We start from the raw sequence: 7,624 nt of genomic DNA, 5'->3' as shown, positions 1-7,624 counted from the left end.
CGGAAACCCCCCCCCCCCCAAAAAAAAAAAAAAAAAGGTTAACTCTATGAGTAAATTTAAATGAAGGCACATAGATTCTGTTACACATGAAAATCTCAGAGAAAATTAGAATTTTTGGTCTCAGATATGCTAAGTTGCCTCTCATGGGTAATAATAATAATAATAATAATTATAATGTATTTATAGAGTCAATATATTTTCAAACACAGCCATTAAAGCAGTCATTAGGTTATGAAAATCAGGCAATCATGTTAATATATTTCTTAAATGAATGCTTTATATATTTTTGGCTTCTTGATCATTAGTCCCCCTTTGTTACCTGGCTTCTATCACAGATTCCTGAAGTAGGTTCCTAATCACCATATCCTATGATGATAGCTTCCCAACATCTAGCATGGTGCTTGTCATACAGATATTTGTAAATGTTCGGCCATTCCAGCCATCCTTCGTTCCTCAAATTGAAAACCTGGACATCAGGTATGTTGCTTTATCTTGGTCCTTCTACCTTCTCTGCTTTTCAAGAGTGTCTTCTCTCATTGTTCCCCAAAACAATGTTCACTTCTAACTCACTTTTTTTGAAGATTTCAGCCTTTCTTTGGTATTACCAGAAGTAATTCATTGTGATGTTTAAGCTTCTGTACTTCAACTTTCATGGGTTACTTTCAAAATCAAACAGAATTTTGCATTTGCAATGTTGTTTTATTTTTCTTAAAGATGCCCTTTCCTTCCCCAAATTGATAAGTGCTTCAGGTGTTACCACACCTGGATCTGTCCATAATTTTACATATATGTGTCATTTTTTTCTAACTTCTTTTCTGTGTGTTCTATGCCCTGCTAGTGTACTCATTTTCATATTTTGTATGATGAAAACCATCTGTTCTTTCTTTAAACTAACACACCCGCCCCATGTCCCCAACTTACCTGTTTCTTTAAGGGCTATGCAGTATTCTCAGTTATCCTAAGTGAAAAACTGAAACTAGCAATGAAGTACTCTTCATCCTCATTTCAAACTTACAGTCCATGTGTCCTATCAGTCTTCGTTTAGCTCAGACCTTTCTATTTCTATTGATGCAATTCCAATCCAGGCCCTTGTTACCAGGTCCTCCTCCACTACTAACCTTCCAGTCACCTCTGTATTTAAACCTCATATATTGCAATAGGTCTGGCTTCTACCTGTGCCCTATTCCTGCCTGCGAGACTATTTTCACTACACCAGTCACAGTTATTTCCTTTAAACATACTTATTTTAACATACTTATTTCTTTAAAATATAATTATTTGCTTAAAACAAAATTATTTTAAAGCATTTATTTACAGCGGAAATAATAGCTCCCATCTTCCTCTGAGCAAAAAGCAGTCTTTAAAGTATCTTATAAAAACCCGTTTGATCTTTGCAATTCCCCTCCAATATCTCACTTTCTACTTCTCTTAAATCCTCTTATTCCAGCTGTGCTAGTTTCCTGTTTCTCCCTTGAACTTTCTGGTACTCGTTGCCCTTAAGGTCTTTCCCCTGAATCCTTCCTCTGCCACGAACATATTTCTCCCAGATATTCATATCACTGACTCACCCCGGGTTTTAAGCAATGTGCCCTTCTTGATGAAGCTTACTGTGAGTTGTTTAAAATTGTAATTCCTCCACCCATTTTCTATCTCATGCTCTTGCTTTCCTTTCCCTGTTTATTTTTCTCCCAACCACTTAACGCCTGCTCACACACTATGTATTTATTTTTCTGTTTGTCTGTCTCCTGCTGCTGGAATGTGAGCTCAGTGAAGTCAGAGATTTTGTTCTGTTTTCTTCTGTATTCTGATCTCCTCGGGGAGTGCCTGACAGAGAGTAGAAACTCAAATGATTGTTGAATATATTAATTGTTTGCAACATTTAACTAGTTCCCTGCCTTATAGCTCTTTTTTTCTCATCCAGCTGCCACTCCATGGTAAATTAATTGTTTTGTAGCTCAACTCTACTCATATAATTTTGCTTAAATTCTTCCATAGTTTCAAATTTCTCATCACAAGTCCAACTTCTTGGCACACTGTACAAAACCCTTCCAAGCTTTCTTTGCAGGCTCTGTTTCTGTAATTCACGTATAATGCCTGACTCTTTCCCCGCAATATTCCTACTTCCTGGCATTTTATTTTGTTCCTTTTCATCCCTCACCATATATCCCTCACCTAAACCTGAGCGTGGAAATGTTATTTGTACTTTGATGGGGCCTAGGTGAGAAGCAATTGCATAAAAACAACAAACTTTTACATCAGCTCACTATCAGTGTTCCTCCAAGTATAAGAATATATTTATTGGAAACTAATTTCATAAGAAATTGGTTATTTTGTAATTTTTTCAGGTCATGGTGGCATTTGTTCCTCCTTGTACTTTTGCAACCCCTAGGGCCTGAATGCTGACTTACCAGATAAATGCCTCTACTCCCACCAACATGTTATAGCTGAGAAAAATGAAGTGAAAATATTAAAACACTTATATACAAAAATGTACAATGAATACTAGTAGGTTAGTAATACGATATTTCTCCAAAAAGTCTCCTAGAAAAATCCTATTATATTCAAACCAGCTGTGGGATGTTCAATACACAAGCTGTTTCTCTGTTGCTATTGGGAAATATAAAGTATTCACCCAGATATTATTTAATTTATTTTAAAGTTTACATTAATTTTCAGAGGTAATGCGATATTCAACTTTTCTATCAAAATTATTAAATATATGCTCCCATTAAGAGTTTGAAAAAGTTATTTACCAATAATTATGTTTTCCTTAAAACAAAGTTTATTTAAGAGAGTTTTACAAAATAATTATGAAGGAATTATTATTTTATTAATAATAACTGACAACAAATTGAAGGAATTATTAGTTGGTATCAATGCTTATAGTAAATTAATAAGATTTTAAAAATATTTTATAAGCTAAACTAGTTTGGATCTCAGATAAATTTTCTATGACATATATTATAATGAAGTTTTACTTTTAAGTTGAATGTATAAAACCAACAAACAAAAAACATGATAAAATACACACACACACACACACACACAAACACACACACACACACACACACAAAATCCCAGCCATTGAAGTTAAAGTGCTTTTGATAGTAAACTGATTTTTGAATCAGATTTTGCAAGGTAGTAGTTCCAGTTAACTTTTGGCTTGCATAAAATTACAGACCATGCCATTTAACAATAAAATAAACTTGAGAAAGTAAAGGTCAATCTAATATTCTAAGCCTTAATAGCCACATCAGACTAATTTCTCCACTGATTCCATCAATTAGGCAAAAATTCCTCAACCAAAGATATGAGGGGTAGGCAGAAAAAAAAAAAAAAGGCAACCCCAAACCACTTGAACCCATGGCTACATTTAAACTTCAACTCGGAGAATATTAACATCAAAATAGTCTAACTCACAATCACTTGGAGGCAGAGAAAGTGGGCTGACATTTGTTAAACTACTAGAAGAATATTTGATATATCATTAGGAACTGGACCAATGCCAGGCAAGTGAGGGAAAGCAGGCAGGGTGCACAACTTCAAACAGAAGAAAGTAATCAGAGTGATATGATATGTGTGATGTCAGTACTTTTTTTTTAAGCCCGAGATATTGAAAGTAAATCTATAAACACCTAGAAAGCAATAGACTCACTAATATCGCTATATAGGCTTATAAAATACAAGTGATGTCAAACATTGTTTCTGCTTTCAGGAGGACTATGCTGGTAGCATAGTGAAATACAATCTGTGTTTTATTGGGGCAATAGTTGCAGCACTTCGTGGAGTGTCCCAGAAAAGTTAGCATTCGAACCTGTTTCAAGTTGGCTAGGATATGAACATCGTCACGTCATTTGGCATGCTGGCTGAGCCGGTGCACAGGAAGGTGGTGATAAATGGGAGCACGTCCAGTTGGGAGGAAGTGGCTAGTAGGGGGGCTGCCGGAGCTTGGCACGGGGTCAGGTTTTATTTTCCATCTTTATTAATCATCTCCAGGGGGGGAATAAATTGCCTGCTAATGAAATTTGCAGAAAGCACTAAATTTTGAGGTGTTGCCAACATGGTTAACAAAGGAGAAATAAATATAAATGGACTTAAGCGTGCTATTTATCATTTATTTGGATTTAATCAAAATTGTTCCGAGAATACATTTATAAGCAATTCCCACAAATTAAATTTTAGAGGGGGAAATCTTCATCACACAGCAAGACAAATGGGCTGATAGGAGGGTCGCCCTCTGTGTTCTGCTAGGCTAGAAGAAAAGGATATGTCCTAGCAAAAATGCATCCGATAGAATGTCCTCTTTTCATTTGCATTGAGTGCCAATTTAAAAAAAATGGGAAACTTGCCAAGCCTTGAAAAATCTGTCTTAAGAATTTAGCTAAAGCACATAGATTGAGAATAACACATATATTCTCTTCATCTTCTTTTTCTACCCTGTCATGCCCAGAAAACATCGCTTTCCCTGACATCCTTTTAAGGGAGAGAAGTGTTGGGGTTTTTTTGTTGTTGTTGTTGTTGTTTTTGCTTTTTTTTTTCTCTGTCTCATGTCAGCACAGGGCCTGGAGGTAAGATGGGGATTCATATTGCTTCCCATTGCTATTTCAGTTTGACTCCCAATTTCGCCTCCTATCAATTGGCCCCTCCCACTTTTTTCTCTCTGTGTTACCTTATGTTTTCCTTTTCATTTTATGTTGCTTAAACTCCACCTGTCTGTCACTATATGGTCAGCACAGGGCCTGGAGGTAAGATGGGGATTCATATTGCTTCCCATTGCTATTTCAGTTTGACTCCCAATTTCGCCTCCTATCAATTGGCCCCTCCCACTTTTTTCTCTCCGTTACCTTATGTTTTTCTTTTCATTTTACGTTGCTTAAACTCCACTTGTCTGTCACTATATATATATTACCTAGGATAATTCTCAACTCACTTGCTCCTCTCTCCTTTTGTTCTCCCTTTGTAAAGCCCTCACCTGATTAAGTCCAATTTCGTTCCACATGGGCACAGAGAAGCTGAATGTGGACACTTACTGACTTACGCCCCTTTACATTTATGGCCATAACAATGAAGGAAGCCCTGGGCACTATGTAGTGATACTACTTTGTTGGCGATTCATCATCTTCGTTCTGAGAAGGCTAGTTTATACTTTCTTCTGTCTTCTCAAACTTGATCCTTTTTTATGTCTTAATTTTCAGGTGAGCATGTAGCTTTATATTTCTCGGAGAAAATAAATCTGATCAGAAGATAATCTCCCCATCTTCTCGCCATCAAATGTACGAATCTACCTACACCTGTTCCCATAAACTCTGTTTTCCTTCCTTTTGGAAGCGTTACACACTTCCCTCTGAGTATTTCGGTGCATATGATAAGTTTTAGAATGGCGAGTTTTGTGTACATTCATCTCAAAATATTTTCTAATTTCTATTGTGATCTTTTGATAGTTTTATATAGTGTGTTTTATAATTTCCATATACTTAAGAATTTCTTAAATTTTTTTATTGATTTTTAATTTAATTTCAGTACATTCCAAGAATATTATTTTTACAACTTCAAGTCTTTTACATGTATTGAAGATCTTTTTTTATGGCCTAATGATCTGTCTTGAAGAAGGTTCTGTGTGTGTTTTTTTTAATATATTTTTATTGATTTTAGAGAGGAAGGGAGAGAGAAAGAGGGATAGAAACATCAATGACGAGAGAGAATCATTGATTGGTTGCCTCCTGCATGCCCCCTACTGGGCATCAAGCTCACAACCCAGGCATGTGCCCTTGACCGGAATCGAACTCGGGACCCTTCAGTCCACAGGCCGACACTCTATCCATTTAGCCAAACCAGCTAGGGCGAAGAAGTTTCCTCGCACACTTGAGAAGAGTATTGATTCTACTGTTTGGGGGAGTGTTCTGCAAATATTTATTAGGTCTACTTGGTTTATACTGTTGTCAAGTCCTCTAGCAATGTTCATGTCCTGCCTAGTTCTTTTATCCATTATTGAAAGTGTGATATTAAAATCCCTAACTATTGGGATTTCTCTATTGCTCTTCTCATTTCTCCCAGCTTTGCACTATGCATTTTGGTGGTCTGTTATTAGGTACATATATGTTTATAATTATTATGTCTAATTTATGGATTTACCCTTATTTATTATAAAATGTATTTCTAGTCACATCATTTTTTCATTTTGATTTAAAGTCTATTTCTTCTGATATGACTATAGCCACTCAGATTTCTCATGTTTGCTGTTTGCCCGAGAATTCTTTTTTTCATTTTTCCTTTCAATTTGTTTTATATTTCTGAATATACAACTTGTCTCCAATAGAGCGCACAGAATTGGATATTATTGTTGTTTATTTGTTTGTTTTTATTTAGTATGAAAATCTCTTCCTTTTGATTAATCCACTCACATTTAATTTTCATATGGTTGAATTTATATCTGTCATTTTGTCTTTTTTGTATAAATAAGCAGATATATAAGTTTGTTCTTATTTACTATTCTTCATATTAAAGTTAACATATTACAGATATGATATTTCAGTTATATTTTTCCACTTATGAATTCTATATACTTCATATTTGGCTGCTTCGCATGACTTTTTGCAATACTTTTCTGATCCATGCCACTACTATCTCTTAATTATTATTTCTCTTAATATGGCAACCACTTTTTAATTGGTCATCCAAGTAGCCAAAGTTATATATTTTAAATCTTCACATATTCCTATTATGTTTAGAAGAAAATAAAAACCCTTTTCTATAATTCCTAGCACTACATATCTGTGTAGGTCTGCCTTACATCATTTCTAACCTACTCCATGTCACTCATCATGGCCTTCTTTGTTTGTTTATTTGTTTGTTACCTTAAATAGGACAATCATGACATCTTTGTAATTACTGTACCCTTTGCCTGAAATGTTACTCCATTTTTGATGCTGTTGTTATAGAATTATTTTCTTAATTTCATTTTCAGATTGTTCAATGCAAGTGTTTAGAAATATAATTGAATTTTACATATTGACCTTGTATCCTGCAACCTTTGTGAATTGGTTCTAGGAGATTTTTAGTAGATTGCCTTAGATTTTCCATCTACAAGATCATGTCACCCGCAAATACAGACTTCTTCCTTTCTGATCTAGCTGTCTTTTATTTCTTTTTCCTGCTTAATTGCCTTGGCTAGAACTGACAGTACAATGTTGAGTAGAAGAGGCAAGAGTGGACATGCTTGTGTTGTTCCTAAACTTAGGAGAAAAACATCCAGTCTTTCACCAGTAAATATGATGTTAGTGCGTTTTTCTTTTAATTATTTTTACTATTTGACTTCTTAATCTTTGTTTTTTAAAAAATTTATTAGGATGACATTGATTAATAAAATTATATAGGCTTCAGGTGTATAATTCTGTATCATCTGTATATTGTGTTGTGTGTTCACTACCTCTAGTCATGGCTCCTTCCATTATCATGTATTCACCTTTACCCTTTCCTACCTCCCCGCATCCCCTTTCCCTATGGAGAATACTAGGTCTTTTCATGGCTTACCTCCTAACTTCATCCCATTCTCTTTAAAGAACCCTCCCTTAATCTCACTATAATCCCTAAATTGGGTCAATATCATCAGTTTTTAATATATATA

This window comes from Myotis brandtii, unplaced genomic scaffold, assembly GCF_000412655.1.
Source record: "Myotis brandtii unplaced genomic scaffold, ASM41265v1 scaffold203, whole genome shotgun sequence".
In the NCBI taxonomy this organism is placed as follows: domain Eukaryota; kingdom Metazoa; phylum Chordata; class Mammalia; order Chiroptera; family Vespertilionidae; genus Myotis; species Myotis brandtii.
This window is presented reverse-complemented; position numbering follows the sequence as displayed.